General features: G+C 39.1%; 1 protein-coding gene and 1 pseudogene across 29 annotated transcripts in view; both read right to left on the bottom strand.

Moving 5' to 3' along the window:
• LOC132597126 (metabotropic glutamate receptor 7-like) overlaps positions 1-23,981 on the bottom strand; it is a 303,251-nt gene that overhangs the window by 88,819 nt on the left and 190,451 nt on the right. The gene's annotated exons all lie outside the window — the stretch shown is intronic.
• Positions 5,600-9,777, bottom strand: LOC132597125 (UDP-N-acetylglucosamine--peptide N-acetylglucosaminyltransferase 110 kDa subunit pseudogene; annotated as a pseudogene).

Raw genomic sequence — 23,981 nt, 5'->3', positions numbered from 1 at the left:
AACTACTGTTGGATTTAGAGCACACACATGCTAAAAAATATCTTCTTATCAAAGATTTGAGGTTGGACCGGAAAAATTTATATCAGAAGTGAAAATAATCTTGTGGTCTGACCAGCGTGGATCACACAAAGTAAGTGTATACTATGTATAAAGTAGATAGACTACGAGGTCCTACTGTATAGCACAGGCAACTATATTCAATACCTTGTAATAACCTATAATGGAAAAGGATCTGAAAAAGAAATACATATATCTGAATCACTTGGCTGTACACCTGAAACACAACATTGTCAATCAACTATACTTCAAGTAAAACAAAACAAAACAAAAAACTAAGTGTAAAGGGAAGTATAGTTTTATAAATTCACCTCTGATATCCAATGGACCAACTGAAAGACAACAGAAACTACAACTTTCTAGGAGACAGGACATGGCCAGCAAACCAGGCCGTTACCCTCGGTAACGGTCATACCTGCCAAAAAATATACAGACTAGCCTGCATTCATGAATACATAGGAATTCTTCATTTATCTGGCATTGTTAGGCAATGAAGTATTGTATGTTAGGAAAAGTTTTTTTAAAATGACAAATTTAAGAGGAGTTATTTTAACCTTCACTCGGTAATTTTCTTCTAAAATTAAGAAATGTATCTACTGGTGTATCTAATGTTTCCGTGATAACTCGGGGTCATCAGTTCAATCAACGTTTGCATGAATGATGCAAATGGAAACACGACAGGCATGCTTACTGAAACTGAAAATGACATGGCACTGGCTGGAGTAACTGATGAGAGAGCAAGAAAAAAAAACAAAAATGAAAACAAACCGTGATCAAGAAACAATCAGTCAAATTCTGACTTTCTGTACTTAGTTTCAAAAAGAGATACCACAAATCCCAGCGAGAGACTCCAGCATCATTAGCTGTCTTTCTCCTTTGTTTCCACCTTCCTTTCCTTTTCCTTCTACCCTAGATTGTTCCAGGAAGTGTTTATAGCTCCTTGCAAGACAAATTCTAATACTTGCTTTCTCTCACACAAACTTCACAATATGTCCATGTGATAAATAGTGTGGAGGTAAAAGAGAATTCATCACAGGGACATCGCCTATGAAAATAAAATTAGAAACTAGCTTCTAAACATGCAGCGAGAAGGGCGTGGTGTCAGGCACTAATTTCCTTGCGAATTCCTCTCCATTTCTAATAGACGTTCTTCTTTATCAAGATCCCTTTTTATTGGTGTCCTATTCCAGACTGCTCCACTCCGCCCATCCTCATCCTGTAAAATACATTCACACTCTTTTGTGACCCTACTTATTTTCCCATTAAATAATCAATTATAGAACTGTCAGAATTAATTACAGAGTGAAATTAAAATACTGGAGTCACTTGGAGGGTTTAAGCAGCTCCACCAGAAAATACTGGGCATGGATTTAAAAGAGGCTGCGTGGGACTTGCTCTTGTCCAAGTTCTTTCTCAAGAAGTATCTGAAATAAGCCTAAATTCAGAGTTAATCAGACTGGCCTTCTTTCTCAGGTGGACTGGAATTCATTGCTCTTTCCCCTCAACTCCCTGATGTCAGTGGCACTTTCCGGAGAGGAGGTGGACTTCTCTGCCTACTGCAGAAGCTCAGTTCCCCCAGGCCCACTCCCTGTCTGAATCCCACACTGGAGGCCAGATGCCAGCCTTCCCAGAACTTTCGTGGTCTCCTTTCAGTTTCCGACCTGCTCAGATTGAGTCCCTCTAGACTCCTTCTCAGCTGGAAACCTGATCTTCAACCCCTTTCCCTGACCTCGATGGTTACCTTCCCTCTTTAGGCCTCAGGTGCTTTAGCTATAAAATGATATATTTGTCCTTAATTCTAAAGTCTTCTTTCTAAGGCTCTACAATGTGGTGGCTCCTTGAAAATGTTTCTCTTTGCTGGTTTTAATTTTGTAGAGAATTAAAACCCCAGCCACTCTAAAAGTAAGTTACATTGGATAAGGAAAGTGTGCTTTTGTAGTTAGATTAACAGGGATGGAAGATGACTTAGTATGTTTTAAGATACTCATGATCCGTTCTCGTCAGAGTCGGGGGAAGAAGGGGAAGAGAGTTAATAAAATACCAAACGATTGTGACAAATTAAGTTCACCAAGATGTAGCTGATTAGTTACTACTTGAATAAGCCACACAAATCCAATTCAAGTTGTCCTTTATTTTTCTACGAAGGATCCCAGTGAACTGAGTCCCATGTTCAGTAACTCCACGTTCAATGGCTTAGTCTTTAAAAACTGTTATGTTGCTGGAGGAAGAAATATTGCCCATCAGTCCTAATTGATGTCTACCTATCACGCACATTTGGGATAAATCTATTACTTTGATCTCAGTGTAATACATTCCAAAGGGGCAACGAGCACACGAAAATTTATGAAGTCTCCATCTTCTACACTGAAGTGTGCAATAAATTACGTATTATTTGGCCGTGAAATTCACAAGCCATAGAAACCACGCCATTAGCAATGTATACAGTGGTAAAGAGCAGGTAATGAGAATGATATAAAACAAAATAGACTGTGTATGTTGGCACTGCTGCCAATAAAGCAATTATTAAATGCATTCATATGCATCTACGCTAGGTAAGCTCTTTGAGGGCGATTGCTATGAATTCTACATACCTGTCAGGATACTATATATAGCCCACTTTCTATGGCCTTTATTCAAAGACGCTGAGAAAGGGTTACTCTGGGTAAATTCAGACCTTTTCTCAATATAGAAGTTGGTCAACATGCATTCTGAACAGCAAAATTTCACAGTATTTTCCTACACTAATTGCCACCTCAGCAAATGCAGGATTAAGTATAATGGATTATAAGAAGTTAGAAAGGAAAGATGGAAGACAAGAAGGAAGGTAGAAAAAAGGTGGGTATGGAGTACTTCAACATTTACGTAAAGAGTGGACCTAAAACTAACCTGAGGTTTCCCTGAGCTATTAGCATACGCTATGGAAACTCAAATGAAAAAATAAAAAAAACCAGCAAGGGAAACTGAAAGATTCTTTGTTTTTTCACTTTACTGCATACACACGTCCACCTTGAACAATCTATATGCTTATATCCAATAAGAGAGCATTGTTTTGCAAGGCTATTTGGGTTCTATCAGCATGTAAAGGTCGGACAACTCAACTTTAGCAGAGTTAGCCTTCAGGTGAATAATTGCTTCTTTCAGGTTGCGAGCAGTTGAATTTTCCAGAAATGTTTCCCAAAATATGAAAACTAAAAGAAGGGTCCTAGGACAGCGTCCTTTAGAAGTTTTATAGTATCAAGGCTTTTGGAGGAAGAGAATCCTTGTCGATTATCAACACAGTGATTCCAAGCAGGTCAATTTTTGCTGAGAATATTATATAACAGAACCCACTTCACCTCCATTATACTGACAATGATCTTCCTTACTTCAACCTTGTGCTTCTTAGTAAAGTTGAAAATACTGAGCCAAGAACAGACAGTGACAATGCCAGAGACTCAGATGTACCTATAGGTGCCTTCAGACAACATCAGCCACCCAGGCTAAAGTCCTGCTTTAAAACATCCCAACATGAATGAATCTCAAAAACCATATGCTGAGCAAGTGAAGCCAGATCAAAAGGGCACCTACTGTATTATTCAACTTACATGAAATTGTAAACTGGGCAAAAGTCATCTTTAAAGATAAAAAGCAGATCCGTGGTGGCCTTGGGGTGGGAGATGGGGATACTTTTGCAAAAGCCTAGGAGGAAACTTTCTAGGGTTTTAGGATTGTTATCTATCTTTATGGGAGTGCTAGTTATACAAATGTATACATTAATTAAAAGTCACTGAACCATTGACTAAAAATGTCTGCATTTTATTGTATGTAAATGATACCTTAATAAGGTTGATTACAAAATGAACCAAAACAAAACTGAAGAAAAACCTCTCAAGACCTCAAAGGAAATACACTGTTTTCTTCCAGGGTACCAGATTGGAAATGAGGCATTGGTCTGTTCTACCCTCAGATTATCCCTAGGATTATCTAGTCTATTTTAAAGCACTAGAGTCCCCTATCAGGAAAACTCACCCCATGTTTAATTACTTTGATTTCTTCTGTTCCTGTTCTCCCAACACAGTGAAGCCATTCACAGAAGAAAAACCACCTTTTTCCAACTTTGCATCATCACATATTCCTTCCAAAGCTATTATGTATGGAATGAAATTTGGCTACACTTCGTAAAAATCTAGCTGTTTGAGCCTTACAAATCTTAACAGTTAACCTATTGTCTCCACTGGAATTTGCAAAAAAAATTATTTTGAAAAGGAATCGTTGAGACTTGACAGTTTTGTTTTTTGTGATTTTCTCTTCCCCTAAGAGAGAAGTGAGTAGGTATGAGAAACACATACATAAAGGAAAAAAATTTATCTTGCTGCCTTTGCATGGTTATAATTTATAGGAGGCCCTTATCAACAATAATCTATTATCAGAATCAATAAAATATAATCTCCATGAAGGCCAGGCCAGGATATTTGTCTCTTTTTCAGCAGATTGCAATACAAACCACATTCATGGATATGCTTCTTGATGATCTTTGTAATACTGTAACAGTTGACCATTTCCTCATGCCTCTTCACCTTAACTTCAACCTGGTTTTTCACTGATGACCTCACATTTCCTTCTCTAACACTTGGTTGTGGGCCTCTTTTCCAACTCCAACTCGCATTTCACTCTGGAACCAAAGGAAGACTCACACCTTCCTGCTTTTTAGTGATACCTCAAGGTCATTACCATATTGTGATCACCCTGAAGAATAGCCAGACAATTGTTATTTCAGAGCCATCTGACAGTTTGTAGCTCTAAAAATTAACTAAGGACCGCATTTGTCAAAAATATCCTAGTTTAAGATTTTGGTAATACAGCAACAGTAATTCCAAAGTCATTATGCTACAGTTGCAGATTAAATAGACTAGAAAAAGGAAGCTTGCCAGATGGTGGTTTACATTATCTACAGACTGTCTCGGTTCAAGGTTAACTTCCCTGGGAGAAAACCCATAAACCCAGAATCATCAAAAATAACCTGCACGTGCAGAGGGGAGACAGCTTTGCTTGTCAAATTTTACATTCTTTCTGATCTCTGGGCCCTGGTGATTTATCTCCCATGGAATGGAATAAGGAGGGGAACAAGTAGGGACAGTCCCTTCGAGCAGCGGCCGCATGCCTGGCATGTCCTTACCTGCTTTCAAGGCTGACTGCTTCCCACACATATGTTGCCTTTTTTAAGCCTCAAGCCCTCGATCCTTTGCTGAAATACAATAATTTCATTCCTATGGTTTTCAATACCAAAAACTCAACCTCCAGGAGGGCTAGAGTCTAATTTGTACTCCAAGCCAAGTAGCAGTGCAGTTCACTACTACCGAGGCTGAATCCATAAAGACTTCAAGACCACGTCCAGAAGACAAGTTATTATATATAATACCGTAGAAGGTCTGAAACATAATTATCATATACATAGCTGGTCCTTCAGAGCTTTTTACCTATAACATGTTTTTTTGATGAAAGTTATTTAATGTACTGGAGATAACTGTGACTTACTGATCAAATATTGGAATACTTATACTTATCTGGGATTTCATTTCTGCTGAAAGAAAAAGGAAGAACAGGACTCACTAAAAAAAAAAAAAACTTTAGAAATGAAAGTAAAAATCTTATCACACACTATGACTTTTGGAAGCAGCATAGAGGGGCAGTCAACGGTAAAACACTGGTGAAATAGGTCAACACTCTAGGCCAAAAATCCATTATTATTATCATCAGTGACAGTACCACAACTGTGCCCTTCAGAATTAATAATCACTCCTAAGGATCTTCATTTGGCACCAGATGATGCGTTTAAGAGAAACGCTCTGGGAGGTTTTGAATCAGACTTGGTTTTTTGTTAGCCAAGTTACAGGAGAATTTTTAAAGTGGGGGGACGGGAAGAAGGAAACGGACCAGGAAAAGAATTTAAGCCATCAACTATAAACCAACAAAGCACTGATAGTTCCAAACATTATGTCAGACACTGAAATGACTGATATAGACTCAAGTGGTTTATAAAACCTATAAAAAGACTACACCAGCAAAATCCCCATTTATCTGTAGAGTTCAGAAACTAAAACAAGGAATATTTTAGCTTAAAACCTTATCTCAAGAGAATCATATACACTTCACATGAATAAAAATACCTGAAACCAAACATTTTTTAAAGCTCCAATACCCAAAATATAAAGAAAAATATTAATTCAGAAGACTCAATCAATCCATGATAATCACAAAACGGCTGGGCAATCTCTATCTCCCTTCCACACTAACCATCCATCCCATGGAAGACCAAGGGAGATCAGACCTTCCAGACTTACCTTCCAGACCTTCCAGACACCTGGCTGCTGCAAAATTCTATGGAGACTCCTTGTGGAACAGCAGTTTCCCATCTCTTGTGTCTCTCCCTATCGTGATCATGATCATGCAGGAAGCAAGTCTGGCTGTGCTATTTCTTATCATTGTCTGTCACCCATCTGCAGCATGGTATTGTACAGATAAGGAAAAAGTAGTTCCCTTTCCCCCAGAAGGTTGAGGCTCAGGTACAGGGGTAATTCTCCTGTGCACACAGTCCTTATTTAGGCCGACTCAGTGAACTTCAACAGGCTTAATCATGTGATCAGGTTTGTTGCCAGCTGCGTAATGCTCCCACATCTGTAGATAGAGCCGCTCTAGGTCCATTGTGTATTGTTTGGTGTTGAACAGAGGGCTAGATGTTCTCTGCTTCCAGACTTTGCCACGAAGTTTCTTCAGGTATTCTAGATCAGTTCCCAGTTTCACAGCTATGTCTTCATATTCTTGTCTATTTTGAGCAATAAGCTCAAGACAGCCTAAACAAGTGAGCTGGGAAGCTGCAACTCGGGAAGCAAGAGTCTCTCCTGGCATAGTCACCACGGGTGTCCCTGACCAAAGGACATCCATCCCTGTGGTGTGTCCATTACAGAGTGGAGTGTCCAAGCAGACATCAGCCAGCTGGCCTCTCCGAACATGTTCCTCTTTAGGAGCAACAGGTGAAAAAATGATACGGTTCTGGGGAAGGCCCATATTTTGTGCGTACTGTTGAATATTAGGTTCTCCTACTGCTGGAAAACGCAACAGCCACAGTACACTATTGGGAACATGCTTCAGAATATTTGCCCACATCTGCAAAGTAGATGGGTCAATTTTATATAACTGATTAAAGTTACAGTACACAATGGCATCTTCCGGTAACCCGTACTGAGAACGTGTGGTTACAATAATGGTACGGGGAACCTCCTCTCCAGTGGCAGCCTTAATGTTGATCTGGGTAGTTGCCAGTCCATTGCTAAGACTGAATCCATTAATTGTTATCTGAATTTGTCCTCTGTTAATCATTTCAATAACTGCCTCTGCAATAGTATTCATAGGAATGACAGGCATATTAAGAGCTGTATTACTGCTGTCTGCGTTGTCTCCTCCATCAGGACATTTCGTCTTGACAATCTGCACATCTGGGAGACTATCAAGAAATGCTTTGAGGTCGATGCCATTCAGCACAATCCGATTGTCATAAATGTGCCCATTGGACTTAAAATCGATGACTGCTTTCTTCTTCAGGTGAGGGAACATATTAGCATGATCGCCAATAAAGAAAGTATGGGGCATATAAGCCAGTTTCTCAGAATACTGCTCAGCAACTTCAGCAGGTGAAGTTTCCTGATCAGTGATGATATAATCCATGAAAAGCACGCCACTGGTCCCAGGGTAGCCCAGCCACATTGCCTGAATAGGAGCTGGCCTGAGAGCAAAGAGTTCATTTCGAGCACCCCTGGTATAACCATTCATATTTACAAGGATGTGTATACCATCTTGATGGATGCGATCAGCTGCTTTCCCATTGCATGGAATCTGAGAAAGATCAATGAAATGATGGGCTTCTGCCATCACCTTCGCTCGGAAGTTTGTGCCATCATCTGGGCTCAGGGCATAACAGAATACCTCAAATTTATCAGGATTGTGCATGCCTGGAATAGACTGCATAAGATGAGAAGTAGGATGATTCCCAAAGTCAGAACTCACGTATCCTACACGCAGTCGACCATCACTGAGCTTCAAGTCTTTTGGATGTTCGTACGGTGGTTTGTGAAGGACACTGATCTCATCCAAGCAGAGGTTCCCATGGCTCTCAGCAATAGCCTTCCTGAAGCCATGAGAAAGAGGATAGAGCATACTATGATGAGGCTGCACAGAAGGCAACCTATTCTTCTCCAGCTGGTCAGCCACAATGCTGACCAACTTCTTCATTCGCTCATCATAGTCTGTCCAATCACAGACAATCTGCAGGCAATGAGCCAAATCACAATAAGCGTCAGGAAAATCAGGTTCAAGCTTCAGAGCAGTGCGATAAGAAGCAATTGCTTCTGGAATATTCCCTGAATACTTGTGAATGGAAGCCAGATTGCTGTGGGCATCCGCAAGTGCAGGGTTAATCTGAATGGCACGAGTATAACACTGCAAGGCTCCCTGAACATCCTGCATCTCCTTTAGAGTGTTTCCCATGTTACAGTAGGCATCAGCAAAGGTAGGACTGATTCGAACAGCCTCCTTATAATGCATCAGAGCTTCCTGCAGTTTTCCCTGCTGCTGCAATACACTTGCTAAATTTGAATGGGCAACAGCAAAGTCTGGGAAGACTTCTAATGCTTTACGATACAAGCGAACTGCCTCTTCAATGTTTCCTTGGTCTCCTTTGATATTGGCTAGGTTATTCAGAGAGTCTGCATGGGTGGGACACAGCCGCAGAGCTGTATTATAACAATCTTCTGCTTCGGCAACACTGCCCTTCTCTTCCAGAGCGTTGGCTAGGTTGCAGTAAGCATCAGGGAAATGTGGTTGCAATTCAATAGCTCGCCTGTAGGTGTCTATTGCCAGATCTATCAGGCCTTGCTCATAGTATACACAAGCCAGGTTGGCATGTACCACTGCATGATTTGGGCTCAAGCTTAGGGCACAAAGGTAAGCTGCCACAGCTCTGTCAAAAATCCGTGCCTCTTGCAAGACATTTCCTAAATTGATATAAGCATCCAGAAAACTGGGGTCAAGGGTGATAGCCTTTTCAAAGTGATGAATTGCAAGCCAAATCTCCCCTTGTGCATTGAAAACACAGCCAAGATTACTCCAAGCTACTGCAAAGTTCGGTTGCGTCTCCATTGCTTTCAAATAACATGCCTTGGCTCCTTCCAAGCGACCCAGGGCTTTGAGCAGGTTCCCCAGGTCACTGCGAACACAGTACAAATCAGGATTGCACTGAAGAGCAGAGACGTAAGCTTGTACTGCCCCTTCCATGTCGCCTGCTGCTACCAAAGCGGCTGCCAGGTTAATATAACCATCGATGAAATCTGGCTTGAGATGCAATGCATGCCGGTAATGCTCAATTGCTTCCTGCAACTGCCCTCTGTCCTTGTACACATTCCCCAAATTCGAATAGGCTTCTGCCAGAAGAGGGTTCTGTTTAATTGCCAGAGTACTAAAGTGGGCAGATCTGTCCAGCCTTCGACACTGGAAGTGTAGAGATGAAAGTAATAAAAGTACTCCAGTATTGTCTGGCTCTTGTCTCCACAGCTGCATGCAGTGTCTCTCAGCTGCCTCAAAATCTCCTGCCTGATATTCTCGATGTGCCAACTCAGCTAACCCTTGGAAGGAAAGCATACGTTTCGTTGGTTCTGTGCTGTCGGCCACGTTGCCCACAGAAGACGCCATCTGGAGGGTCTGCAGAGAGTGAGAAAAGGGGGTAATTGAGTCCCGCTGCCGCCACTACTGGCAAGAATGTTTCTAGAGGTAGCAAATACGAGGGCAGCAGCCGTACCACTGCTTTGGCAGGCTTAAGCGGCGGCGACAGTTACAGGCACCGAACCTTAGGAACTCTGGTTGGTCATCTACCTCTCACGCTCTTGAAATCTTAATTCTTAACCCTGCCCTCTTCCACCATTTTTCTCCTAATCAGGGAATAAAAATTACCTATACACTTGCCTTAGAAGAAATCAAAAGTCAGTAGTCCAAACACTTTTCAAAATTTTGTTTTCTGCCCAGTTGGAAAGGAAATACATGATTGACTTTACTTCATCATTCATATAGTCAATGTGGAAAACATTAGGGCCGTGAATTTCAATACAGTAAGATCAGAAAATTTTAAATTGGCCTTCCCAAACCACTAATAAGTAACCGATGTTGTATATAATGCTAAAATCTTAGAGACTGAGTTTGATATTTTAAAAGTTCTGAAAGGATTAGCTAATTTCTCCTCATCATATTTCTCATGCCTCAAACCTGAGTATTACTTTTTTAAAAATAAATTTATTTATTTATTTATTTTTATTTTGGCTGCGTTGGGTCTTCAATGCTGCGTGCAGACTTTCTCCAGTTGCGGCGAGCAGGGGCTACTCTTTGTTGCGGTGCCCGGGCTTCTCATCACAGAAGCTTCTATGGTTGTTCCACAACTCTATGGGTTCCTTTTTAGGTCCTATGAAGAACCCTAGAAATTAATTCATGTAATTATAGGTTTTTGCAAAATTGTCAAAAGTGAGATATTTTCACTTCCATCAGGTAAGACCAGCGTCTCTTTCTTTGCCAATTTTCCTTCTATCATATTCCGCTATGTTGGATCATATTGGAATGGCCACAGGCTTTTTTGAAATCTGGCTAAGGAGATTTTCTTTTGTTCAGTGGTACGCGGACCTCTCACTGTTGTGGCCTCTCCCATTGCGGAGCACAGGCTCCGGACGCACAGGCTCAGCGGCCATGGCTCACGGGCCTAGCCGCTCCGCGGCATGTGGGATCTTCCCGGACCGGGGCACGAACCCGTGTCCCCTGCGTCGGCTGGTGGACTCTCAACCACTGCGCCACCAGGGAAGCCCTAAGGAGATGTTTTAAGTGAGGCTATTATGTGATTTTCAGACACCACCATATGTAATTGACTATATACTATCCCATGACAGGAATAACTTCCAGTACTCATAATGACTACTCTACTGACTTAACTAGCACAAGACACAGAAGCTTAAGGACAAAAACCACCTTACAATATAGCCATGTCTTGCACTTCACAGCTCTCAAAGCATGTGCGTTTGAAGAAGAAAAAAAGAACTGAAAAGTACAAAACCAGAAGCTATTCTGTGGAAAATTATTTCAATCATCAGGCATGTGAAAGATAAGTCAAAGATTCAGTTTTCATCAATGCTTAGTCAAAACGGGAAATTTTCTTCTGTCAAGAATATACTCCAGGGGCTTTCCTGATGGCGCCGTGGTTAAGAAGCCACCTGCCAATGCAGGGGACAAGGGTTCGAGCCCTGGTCTGGGAAGATCCCACATTCCACGGAGCAACTAAGCCAGTGTGCCACAACTACGGAGCCTGCGCTCTAGAGCCCGTGAGCCACGACTACTGAGCCTGCGAGCCACAACTACTGAAGCCTGCGTGCCTAGCGCCTGTGCACCGCAACAAAGAGTAGCCCCCACTCCCTGCAAGTAGAGAAAGCCTGTGCACAGCAACGAAGACCCAACACAGCCATAAATAAATAAATAAATAAATAAATAAATAAATAAAAGAATATACTCCATCAACAATGTGTGTAATGGAATGGTGTGAATGACTATTTTATCAGAATTCCTGTAATGCACAAACCTATAGCAGTACTGAAATCAGTAATGCATTTATAATAGTAAATATTTATGAGGAAGTAATCCTTAGAGGTTTTCTCAAAGTTAACAATGAAAATTAATGTGACATTATCAATAATAAATTGTGAAGCTGAAAGAAACTTTTCTAAACTATTAATAACTAGAAGCAAATTCTAATCAACCATGGTACAAGAAATCTATGTCTATAAACTACAAATTTTATTTCTTAAAATTTGATTTCGAAAATGCATAAACTGTCGTATGAGGAGGCAGTTAAAGAATATATAGCTAAAAGAGTGGGGGAAAAGTTTTATAGAGACACATCTGGCAGTAGTTCATTTTTAAATGTCATTTTTCTAGATTTTGTGACACCTATAGTATTGATATTTGAAAGCATTTAAAAAATTGTAATTTGAAGATTTGCTACTTCCAGGTAGAATACAATATTTGGAAGCAAAACAACGTTTCCACTGAGAAAAACAACAAAAAGCCAAATAAAATAGCCAGCATTCAATCAAAAAGTTCTAGACAAACCAAGACATAGAATCATATGACTAAAATTCTAAGAAAAGGACAGATTATACAAAAATATTTATATAAGATATTGTGTATCTTTATCATGAAAAGTCTTTATCAAGAAAAGACTTTAAAATCATCAGAATTAATATATTTTATTTATTTGTATATATTTATATAAAGAACTTAAAGATAAAGCCCTAGTTAAGGCAGTGACAACAGTAGCAGTGGGACTGAAAAGAAATGGTTATATTCAAGCACATTTAGTCAGGAAAAGTCCAAGATCAAATGTCTGACTGCATACATGGGATGGATAGACGGAGTGGGAAAAATCAAAAGTTAACTATAGAGGTTCTAATAAAGATGGGGTTGCCGTCACCCAACCCAAGGGGTTCCGATCATCCCCAAGGTCTAGGAGACTCAAAGGGAAGGTCATGGTCAGAGGCAAAGTTAATTGGTGGGAAAATAAGACTCCCAGTCTCTCCATCTCCTTATACCTCCTTATACCTCCTTATACTTTTATTTTAACATCTTTATTGGAGTATAATTGCTTTACAACGGTGTGTTAGTTTCTGCTTTATAACAAAGTAAATCAGTTATACATATGTCCCCATATCTCTTCCCTCTTGCATCTCTCTCCCTCCCACCCTCCCTATCCCACCCCTCTAGGTGGTCACAAAGCACTGAGCGGATCGCCCTGTGCTATGCGGCTGCTTCCCACTAGCTATCTATTCCTTATACCAGTTTTGTTTTTCTGCTCATATACGTAGCAGCATTTCATTCAAGGGGAATGTCATTGATTTCACTGGTCAAATTAAACAACATAATTCAAGGCACATTTACAGTGGTTAGTTCCTCCACAATTTAGAAAGTCACATTCACAATTTCCCTCTTCCTACGCCGTGGAACACATTGGCCATTCCTCCAAAGTTTCCACTCCACAGAGTGGACCAGAGATGACGTGAGCCCAGAACTGAGAGCTTGGCATGAGATGGTGTCAGCCCCACGCAGAGCTCTGGCATAAGTTATAACCCAACCCAGCTCTACAGAGAGCTCTGCATGGAATCCTGGGAGTAAACTCAGCCATAATAATGGGATTCTGTTTTTCATTTGCTTTTCTTCCTTGCTTAACTTTCCCTGGCCACTCTGACAAACAAACTTTCAGGCATTCCTGGGCCACTCACTAACTTTATTCCATTTAATCTCATCCAGATTCCCAAGAAAATTACTAACTATAAGGAGGGAAATTTGGAACATGGTGAGTTTTAGATGCCTGAAATATACAGGTCATTGAATCCAGTTAAGTAGCAAATTATCTGGATCTCAAATACGCCAGTAGAATAGCAGACTAAGCTCAATTTAATGTACTCTTACTGGAGACAGATGTAAATTCTGGGTCAATTTTGAAAAAGTTAAAAGCACATAGCTGAGATTAAAAGAAAGAAAGGAACACCTGCGTGTTTCAGAAAGTAACAGAGAAATTAAATCCAGAGAAAGAAGAGCGGACTGATGTCTGTGGGTTCCGTTCCTTAGTATAGGCCTTATGTAAATAGGGGCTGGAGCTAGAAATCTAACATTACTTTGAGGACAGGAATTTAGACTCAGGATGGAACAATATTGAGAAGTTGGTACAGATATCCCACAGAAATTTCATGAGGAACTGCTTAGTCCATTAAGAGGGCCAAGGGCGGTGGTGAGGAAGATTGATATCTCTTGAAAACCTTCAGGTACAGAAGACATCAACACTTCTGAAAAGTAGGCCTGTCCTTCCCAGCGTTGTGATGGCCAGGTTGTAAGGCCTGTAAGGCCCTGTATGAATCAGAAACTGCAAGGAGAGTAATTCAAAGAAAAACAGATGCAGGATGGGTGTGGCAATAAATCCTAGGACCCTATCAGAAAAAAAATTACAACCACTCTAAAGGGAAATTTTAACAAACCAGAGCAGATATATCCTAATCAGAATAGAATAATAATTCTCAGGAAGTTACTTTAGTTATTTAAGTAATATTCAATGCATTTCCATGGCCAGGCCCTTTTGAAGAATTCTAAAACATATACAAACAATTCGTTTACATCTTATATATCCCACCATCCAGAGCCAAATTCACTTAAGTACTGTACTGGTGGAAATTCGGCAGCACTATGGAGACAATAAAAAGGTGTTTACCATCAAAAAATGTCAAGGTAAGGAAGATAATGTCTAATTTTTAATTATCCTGTGGTTTATTGAAATCTTTTGGAAACCCAAAATAGAGAAAACCTAGGAGGCAATGAAGACTTAAATCTTTAGAGATTTATCAACTCATCTATAAAAGCTTTATTAATCTCTTCTTTTAATACCATTTCTGAGAGGTATAAATGTGTCCAGAGATAGGGTTGAAGAAGCCTGAGAGAATTTCAATTGTTTACTATTCTTGGTCAGCTATTAAGACCTTTCAGGAGCATCTTGATTTTCATGGCATCATCCAACAAAAAGCAGGATATTTTACAGAAAGTCCTGGTCCACTTTTTGGCTTGCTTTTGTGTTTATGTTTTTGGTTTTCTCACATTGGGCAGTACATTAGTCTACCTATTGCATACTCCCTCATTCATGCATGCATTCATTCAAACAATATTTACTGAGTTGAGATATTTAATTAACACCCAATAAATGATGTTTAGATGAATGAATGCGCTTTTTATCAAAGTAAGTGTAAGTACTGAGAAAAATTACAGAATGTTTGATCCCAGCCCCACAAAAGTGTATAATTGTGTTGAGGATACAACATATGCTGGTGAAATAACTAATATATCATATTGGACAGTCTCTAAGTTCAAAAATGAGTTTTTATAAATAATCAGGGCCTAAGGAGGACAAAGAAGGGACAGTTCATTATGGGTTGAATCTATCAATAAATGTACATTTCAGATGAGATTTGAGATTGACCTTAAAGAAAGAAGAGGACTTAGATGTATGAACAGAGAACAAAAAAGGCATGGTGATAGCATGTGCATAGATAGTGGGGCCAATATTTATGTTCTTCATTAAAGATAGTCAGAGATAACCCAAATGTAACTGTTCCCATGGGTCCATTCTCAGTATCCAAACAAAATGGCAAATCCTATCTTAGTAAAACTAATGAAAAACACAGTCTTTAACAAAGACATTGTGAAGGAAAGGGGGAGAGGAAGGCTTGCATCCCACAGCACACAACAAAACTTATTTGTTTCATTTTCTCCCTCTGAAAATTACCTCTCCCTCTCTCTGTACGTCTCTCTTCTCCCACATCTGGCCACACTCTACCAGCCACCTTTCCAGATCTTTCCAGAACTCTCCATCCTAGTTTCATTATGCCGTAAGTTGAACATCTCACAGGTCTCCAGGATGCATCCTCATCACTTATTCCACAAAGACAAACAAAGGACACTTCTCAGGATCACGTTTCTTGGAAGGAAGAAGTCACGAGGAGTGATTATAAATAATATAAGGTGGAGAGCAGTGACTTAAAATACCATTTTTCCTCTTAGAATGTGAATACAGGGAACTTTGGGAAACTAGAAAATCTAGAAAGGATTCATTGATAATTATTTATTTTCAATGAATAAAATAAAATGTAATCATACGGCTAAACTCTGACAGATTAACTTTTTCAAAAGTTGCTTTCACACACCTTCACTATTGGGATGTTTGATAAACACATCTTTCTTCTTTCTTTGCAGATACTGGCACCAAACTTTCAAACCATAAGAACCTTCCCATAAGTCCCTTGCCAGGCAAGATTAAGGTATCACAATCCAAACAGATTTTTGAAGAAGATAACTGGTTGAAAGCACAGGAAAAGAGCTGGGTTTCTCTTTTTCAACGGTCACATAATGAGTAATGTGGGAATTGGTTTACAAAGTCTCTCTCCATGAGGGGCTAAGGTTAAGATTAGAACTTCTGAGGCCAGAAGAGCAAAATAACTACAACAACACACATATTTTCAAGAGCCGCCCTTTGGATGTGAGGGATTGATTTTTCCCACTCTTTTTTCAGCAGCCCACCTGGTGTCTTTAGTAAATGACATAGGAGAATACAGTGTGGCCAAGAAGGCTTAGATTTCCTTAGCCCCAAGTCAGATATTCTCAAGTGACTGTCCACTCAAATTAAAAAGAGAGATTTACAAGAGGAAACTGGATACAACAGAGTGTACTTTTATTTCAGCCCTTTACCTGAATGTTTTGTTTTGTTTTCAGTTCTCCACTGAAGTTGCCTACATTAATATATTTTTAAGAACATTTCCTTACGTTGAAGTATTCATTCAGTATATTCATTTACTATAATTGAGAAAAGCCAAATGACTTAGGCAAATTCATTTCTATACTGCCACAGCAGTGTATTGTGAACTAAATGACACCTGGCAGTTGTTTACTCAGATACTAACTCAGTTAGAAGGCAGAACAAGGATACCTACCCATTCAGGGAAGGAAAGGTCACTTAGCCTCTGTAGCTGTCTTAGGTCTCTTATCATCACAGTAACAAATTGAAGACTAAAAACCATACGATCATCTCAATAGATGCAGAAAAAGCTTTTGAAAAAATTCAATATCCATTCATGGTAAAAACTCTCCAGAAAGTGGGCATAGAGGGAACATACCTCAACATAATAAAGGCCATATATGACAAGCCCATAGCTAACATACTCAATGGTGAAAAGCTGAAAGCATTTCCCCTAAGATCAGGAACAAGACAAGGATGCCCACTCTCACCACTTTTATTGAACAGAGTTTTGGAAGTCCTAGCCACAGCAATCAGACAAGAAAAAATAAATAAATAAAAGGACTCCAAAATGGAAAGGAAAAAGTAAAACTGTCACTGTTTGCAGATGGCATGATACATAGAAAATCTGAAAGACACTATCAAAAAACTATTCGAGCTCAAATATGAACTTGGTAAATTTGCAGGATACAAAAGATTTCTATATATAAAATTTGTATTTCTATACACTCACAGTGAACTAATAGAAAGAGAAATTAAGGAAACAATCCCATTTACAATCACATAAAAAAGAATAAAATACATAAGAATAAACCTGCCTAAGGAGGTAAAAAACCTGTACCCAGGAAACTATATGACACTCATAAAAGAAATGAAAGATGACACAAACAGCTGGAAAGATATACCATGGTCAAGGATTGGAAGAATTAATATTGTTAAAATGACCATCATACCCAAGGACATCTACGGATTCAATGCAGTCTGTATCAACATATCAAGGGCATTTTCCACAGACCTAGAACAAATAATTTTAAAGTTTGTATGGAAACACAAAAGATCCTGAATAGCTAAAACAGTCTTGAGAAAGAAGAACACAACTGGAGGAATCATGCTCCCTGGCTTCAGACTGTGCTACAAACCTACAGTAATCAAAACAGTATGGTACCGGCACAAAAACATCCATCACTGGAACAGAATAGAGAGCCCAGAAAGAAACCCATGCAGTTATGGTCAAAGAATCTATGACAAAGGAGGCAAGAATATGCAATGGAGAAAAGTCTGGGCTTCCTTAGGGATGGTTTCATCAATTAATTTGTTTTCTTAAATGGACCATACTTTTCCATGTCTTTGTATACCTTGTGAGTTTTTTGGTTGAACATTTGGCTTTCAAATATTATAATGTGGTGTCTATGGAAATCATATTCTCCCACTTTCCCAGGGTTTTCTGGGCTTTGGATTGTTGAAGGCTGTAGCAGTCTGTTTGTTTAGGGACCTTTCCAAACTAGTTTTGCAATGAGTGTACTCCTTATCGTATGTAGGCACTGAAGTCTCTGTTCCTTTAGTTCATGTTTAGCTAATATTTTGACAGAGATGTCCTTGAATTCCTGCACCTAAGACAAACAAAAACAAATATGCACAAGCACATCCACATGCACACTCAAAACCACACACCTCTCCCCATTGTGCAGATTGCTGGATCACTCCTTCAACATTTAGCTGACCTGCACTGAGTTCAGGGCTCAGCCCATGGTAAAAGCTTAGAGACTCCTCTGGTGTTTTCAGAATACGCATCTTATCTTGAGTGTGCATGTGGCTTTCTTAATTTCTCTGGACACATGTGTACTTTTTGTATGTTCTAAGTTCCCAAAGAATCTCCCCCAACTTTTGCTCCTGCATCTTATGTGGTCTATTGTATTTCAATGCACAGTCTTCTGCCCCAGCCATCTGTGCTTTGTTAGTTCACCTTGCACTTTTTTTGAGCAATGACCAATGCTTTCCCAGACTGTGTTCCAGGTTAGCTAAGACAGAGATAAGCATCTTGTGTCAGTCCTTCAGGTAACTCCCAGACAGGTTAGAACAGATACACATAATAATCCGAGAGTATGGTCTCTTCTGCTCCCTCCTGAAGCAGGATTGAGGGTCCCATACTAGGAATGGTCTGCTGCTACTTTAAGACTATCACTGCGTTAAGACCCCACCACTTTAAGACCATCACTACACTAACAGTAGATGGGGCAAGGGCAAGTAAAAATGCCACAAAGCTTTCCTGCCATTTTCAAATTGCCTCTTCCCTGGTTCAGTATGTGTTTGGTTGCTGTAAATCTTTGCCTGATTTCAGGACTAAGAGAAACTCAAGGAACGCCACAACAAGAAACAGTATGATCAAACTCTCAGATGCCAAAAGACAGAGAAAGAATCTTTTCTCCCAAAGGAGAAAGAAAAAACAAATTTGTTACAAAGCAGGGATCCTCAAAAAGATTCATAGCTAATTTCCTATCTGAAACCATGGAGGCAAGAGGCCAGATATATTTAAAGTGCTGAAAGAAAAAAACTGTCCACCAAGAATTCTATATTTGGCCAAACTGGTTTCAAAACTTAGGGAGAAATTAACACATTCCCGGATGAACAAAGGCTGAGGGCGTTTGTTTTACAACTTCCTAACACTGCCCTATGACAAATGCTAAACTGAACCTTCAGGTTGAAATGAAAGGACACTAGACAGCAACTCGAAGCTGTATAAAGAAATAGAAATCTCCATGGGCAGATACTAAAGCCAGTATTGTGCTACTGGCTTGTAACTCTACTTTTTATTTCTCACATGATTGAAAAAACAAATGCATAAAATAATCATAAATCCACGTTATTGGGCTCACAAAGTATAAAGGTGTAATTTGTGACAACAATAATGTAAGGAGGAGGAATGGAACTGTAGAGGAACAGAGTTTCTGTGTGCTATTGAAGTTGGTTCCAATTCAAATGATATTGGTTGAACTTTAGAAGGGTAAATGTAATCTTCTCGATAACCACAAAGAAAATATCAATAGACTATATGCAAAAAGAAATGAAAAAGGAATCAAGAGTTCACTACAAGAAAATCGGCTAAGCACAGAAGAAGTCAGTAATGGAGTAAATGAGGGACAAAAAATGCATAAGACATACAGAAAACAACCAGGAAACAGACAGAATTAAGTTCTTCCTCATCAGTAATTTTTAAAAGAGTGGATTAAGCTCTCCAATAAAAAGATAAATATTGGCAGAATGGACTTTAAAAACATCCATAATCCAAGTATATGCTGTCCGCAAAAAACTCACTTGATTTCAAGAGACACAAGTTGGTTGAAAGTTAAAGCACAGAATAAAATATCCCATGCAAATAGTAACAAAAAGAAATAAAGAGAGAGAGAGAAAAAGGAAGGAAGGAAGGAAGGAAGGAAGGAAGGAAGGAAGGAAGATAGATCTGGGATGGCTACATTAATATCACACAAAATAAGCTTTAAATCAAAAACTATCACAAGAAGAAAAAGAGGCCACTATATGTTGATAACAAGTTCAATCTATCAAGAAGATATAACAACTATAAACATATATGTACCAAACATCCCCCAAATAGTGAAGCAGACATTGACAGAATTGAAGGAAGAAATAGATAGTTCTAAAATTATAGTTGGAGATCAATATCTTGCTTTCAATAATGGATAACACATCTAGACAGAAGATCAGTAGAGAGGTAGGGGGACTGAATAACACATTTAACCGACTAAACCTAACAGCCATATATAGATCACTCCACTCAACAACAGCAGAATACACATTTTTCTCAAGTACACGTGGAACATTCTCCAGGAAAGACCATATGTTACGCCACAATACAAGTACCAATACATTTTTAAGAAACTGAAATCATACAAAGTATCTTCTTTAGCCACAGTGAAATGAAGGTAGAAATCAATAACAGAACCATTGGTAGCCATTTCCCATCATGCCTGCCACACATGATATAAAGCAATGAAGGGAAAAACATAACTGACCATTTAGAAAAGTGGGAAAGAGGACATACCATTCACACAGAGTGTGTGCTGTTTCCCGTTGTCAGGGATAGAAATAAATTAGCATCATTTATTCATTAGTGTGTTAATTTCTTGGTCAATCATTGCGCAGCCAGTGTTTCTGCCTGATGGGAAGATTTCCTATACTCAGTGTTGAGTGGAGACAACCTTGAAAGGGACATTTAAAAGGATTATATTGTGATGGGCTTAGCAGTACCCTTCCTCCTATGCCAGTATTTAGGCTGGGGTATTTCCATGCAGTGTGTACAATCATAGGCCCCAGGTCACCAGAATTTAGTTGGATTCATTTTGTTAATACATTCCCTCAGTACTTTGTCTTTTATTTCACTGTTGCATTTACTTCATTCTTTATTATCACTGCGAAACAACTTTGTTTCCTGTTCGGATGCCAAAAAGTGGATATCAATACCTCCTGAGTTTTACACATCACAGGTCTGTTTTACATATCAGAGACAGAGACAGCAACTATTTCCAATGACTTTGAGACATGCTTTGAACATGTGATTAACATGTGGAGTGTTGAAATGTGTGTCGAGCTCATTATACTTGCTCTAAAAGGTTTCAAACTGCAAAGATTTAAAAATCTTTATCTTTGAATAGTTTTCCTGTGCTGTCCCTTTGTGTCAGACTGTTAATGTGCAGTCTGGCACCTTCAAATAATGTGGCTTTGTAACCAATTATTTACATGTTGTTTTATCCACAGAGAATCTTTTTTTTTAATAAATTTATTTATTTTTGGCTGTGTTGGGTCTTTGTTGCTGCACATGGGCTTTCTCTATTTGGGGCGAGTGGGGGCTACTCTATATTGTGGTGTGCGGGCTCCTCATTGCTGTGGCTTCTCTCATTGCGGAGCACGGGCTCTAGCCGCTGGGGTTTCAGTAGTTGTGGCACACGGGCTTCAGTAGTTGTGGCTCATTGGCCCTAGAGCACAGGCTCAGTAGTTGTGGCGCACGGGCTTAGTTGCTCTGCGGCATGTGGGATCTTCCCAGACCAGGGCCTGAACCCATGTCCCCTGCACTGGCAGGAGGATTCCCAACCACTGTTCCACCAGGGAAGTCCCCACACAGAGAATCTTAAGGTCAAAACATACAACTCGATTAACTACACTTCCTCCTGTTCACATTTCCCTCATCTTTTCTTCATCTTCTGTCTGTTTCCTTGGCCCTGTTTATATTAAGTGCTTTTACCATTATATTTGATTGTCTGTATTCCGGTGAGTTACCACAATGCTTTATGAGATATGGTAGGATATAAATGCATTTAGGTAATATATATATGTAGTTTGCTTGAGTGCAGTGTTTTTTGTTTTCTGTATTGAATTCATTAGCATGGGTCGGTATAAAATTTAGCATAGGTCAATATGTAATTTGTAAACTAATAAGGTCTTAAAAGTGAGGAATTAAGTCTTTTAAATTTAATTATTTATTGTAAAGAGCAGAAGAGCATACATCAACAGGTGCCTAAGGAAAATTTGTATTCTAATATGGAACTCTTATGAACACTTTTTTTTTCTTCTAATGGTATGATAGGCCATTTGATTATTTCTATTTTTAATGGCTTTAACTTTAGAACAATGAAATATTTGTAAAGTTTAAAAAGTATTTTTCTTTATTTGATGCGGGTGGGATACTGGAGAAATGAAAGGTCAAACACCTATTGAGGAATCCATACTTGTCTATATATTGTGTACTTTTATTTCAATAACTGATTTAAAATTCCTAAAAGGATGCTATAATAAGTTATTATGCCATTTTACACACTGAATTAAGTGAATTTCACGGAGGTATGAAACTTGCCTAATGTTATCCAGCTGCCAAGCGGTAGGAGTGAGAATTAAATCCGGGTATACCTATCGCCAAAGTTTCTGCTCATCTCTTTACATCATCCACTTTTAATAGCCAATGCTTTCCTGCTTACAAATATGACTGAGGTTTCCAGACAGTCAACATTCCTTTGTGATCAGATAGAAAAATTACTGTTGATTCTCTAAAGACATATTCCTTTTCCATTAAGTGACTTTAGTTGTTCAAATGATACTTCCAGACAGTAGTAATCACACAGTTGGAGACTAAGAACAGAACTCAGGGATGTGTCTAGCAGTCAGTAAAGACCAACTGGGCTCACTGATGATATTTACAGTCATTTCCTCTAGACTAATATAATCTTATTAATAAGACCCTAATAATTCACAGTAGTGCCCTTGCCTGATTGTTTGTTCTTCTCCCTCTATCACTCTCTCTTTCCCCATATTATTATTATTTTTGGCAATTTTTGGTGAATTAAATTCAGGGATTAGTATTCAGGAGTACTAGTCACAAAAGCAGAGAATCTTAGCTCACCAAAGGAAGAAAATAGAGAAAAAGTATAAATTATATGAATACACACACATACACACATGTGCCAACTATATGCTGCACTTCTCCAAAATCTGTTCAGTATCTGCACATTTACTGTATATTAGCAGTAAGACCAGAAATGAGCGTAACGCTCTGTTTACAAGGCACAGCAAACAGACCCAAATATGGAAATTACTAGCAATGAGAATGGGGAAGAAAGACTACAACAAGGAATGTAGATGATATTTTTGTTTCCTAGCTATGATGCCAAATATTGAACTTTCAACTGGAGACAAGGAGGCCATAAAAAGTTGTATTAGTTTCCTAGAGCTGCCATGACAAAGTACCAGAGACTGAGGAGGTTAAACAACAGAAATTTACTCACTCACAGGTCTAGAGGCTAGAAATCTGACATAAGGTGTCAGCAGGATTGATTTCTTCTCAAGTATCTCTTCTTGGTTTGTAGATGCCATGTTTTCCTTTTGTCTTCACATGATCTTCTCTCTGTGCATGTCTGTGTCCTAATATTTTCTTTTTATAAGGACACCAGTCATTGGATTAGAGCCCACACATTTGACCTCATTTGACCTCAGTTACCTATTTAAGGGCCTTATCTCCAAATACAGTCATATTACCAGGTATTGGGGGTTAAGACTTCCACATATCAACTAGAGCAGGACACAATTCAGCTGATAATAGAAGATAAGAGTAATTTAAGCAAGTAACTATTGTTTACAGTGAGTTGCTTAAGGATATGAATTTACTCAAGAAAAACAAGAAGAAATTACATAACACTGTACGTTATACAAAGATATTAAATTAATCACCATAACATCCTGTGAGATGGGCATTAAATTAGACTAAGCAAGATGAAGCAACTTATCCAGAATTGTATAGTTGGTACTTTCCAGAATTTAAACCAGGTATTTTCCCACTTCCATTCTACGTTATATATTCCTTTCATTATTTGAAATGAATTTTGAGTCTTCATTTTGCTTAGTTTCTGAAGTTACATGGGGATAGAGTGGAGTTGGATGTTTTCAGTGACATTCACACATGGGGAAGGAAATTGAGTCCAGAAGCTTCAGCAATGTTTCCATGGAGAACACTAACAACAGAACCAGAAACACCATT

This window comes from Globicephala melas, chromosome 3, assembly GCF_963455315.2.
Source record: "Globicephala melas chromosome 3, mGloMel1.2, whole genome shotgun sequence".
Taxonomy (NCBI): domain Eukaryota; kingdom Metazoa; phylum Chordata; class Mammalia; order Artiodactyla; family Delphinidae; genus Globicephala; species Globicephala melas.
The sequence above is the reverse complement of the archived record's forward strand: the minus strand, read 5'-3'. Positions and strand labels throughout refer to the sequence as shown.